This window comes from Elephantulus edwardii, unplaced genomic scaffold (assembly GCF_000299155.1).
Source record: "Elephantulus edwardii isolate Elephantulus edwardi_28Jun2011 unplaced genomic scaffold, EleEdw1.0 scaffold00459, whole genome shotgun sequence".
In the NCBI taxonomy this organism is placed as follows: Eukaryota; Metazoa; Chordata; class Mammalia; order Macroscelidea; family Macroscelididae; genus Elephantulus; species Elephantulus edwardii.
In genome coordinates, this window is record NW_006400209.1 from 613,358 (window position 1) to 614,504 (window position 1,147).

Genomic DNA, 1,147 nt, shown 5'->3' on the forward strand with positions numbered 1-1,147 from the left:
GGTGTCTCTCTGGAGACTAAGGTGCGTCTGATACAGGCTATGGGTCTTCATGAGAAAATTAAATAATAATAATTCCAGCAATACACAAGATTTTCAAGTTCTTCTTATCCTGGAGAAAATATTTGTTGTTATTCCAGAACTCTCTTTCCTTAGTTTAAACGAAATATATTTGGAATTTATTGTGGTATAAGGAGTGAGGTCAAACTCCAACTTTCCTTCATCCTTCCAAAGTGTTGATTTATCTTAACACCATTTACTAATCAGGGATGAATTACAAATTGTTGCTGTACCTTACATAATATAAAAAAGTGAATACTAATGAAAACCTTGAAATAAGTCATACCATTTTCTGTTTGTAGATGCCTCTATTTCAATTAAGAAAAAAATCAAGGCTTAATGAGGTTTGTAAAGAAACAAATTAAAGAACTAGTAAAAGATATTCTTTCATCTACAGACAATTTAGAGGGGGGAACTGAACTGAAACTGCTAAGAAGAATAAGGCAATTTGTATCACAAAAATGTAAATAACTATGAGATGCACATTGATAAAAGAAGTCCCTGGGTGGTACAAATGCCTTGAAAACTCTATGAATTGTTTTTCCCCTACATAAGTAGGGCCACCAAGAGTCAGATTGGACTCTAAAGTGACTTGTTATTGTTGTTATATACCATTTCTTTAGAACTGTTTCATAGCTCACCTTTCCAGAGGGTTTTCACAGGCAGTAAATAACACAGGAAGAAATATCCTGTCTCTGTCCCTTAGAGCAGCTGGTGGATTTGAACTGCTTGCCTTTGAGTTAGCAGCACAATGACTTACAACTAAGCCATGAGAGCTCCCCCTAAGGTATCTCATAACACGTGTACAAAGTATACAACTTTAATAATAACAAGCATTGTTGTTATGTGCCGTCGAGTCGTTTGCGACTCATAGCGACCCTATGCACAACAGCACTAAACCCTGCTCTGTCCTACGCCAACCGCACTGCCTCTGACACACCCATCCCGATTACCCCAGTCACTGAATCAATCCATCTCATAGAGGGTCTTGCCCTCCTGCGCTGTCCCTCCACCCTCCCAAGCATGATGTCCCTCTCCAAGGACCCGTCCCTCCTGGCAACATGTCCAAAGTATGTCAGACGAAGCCTCA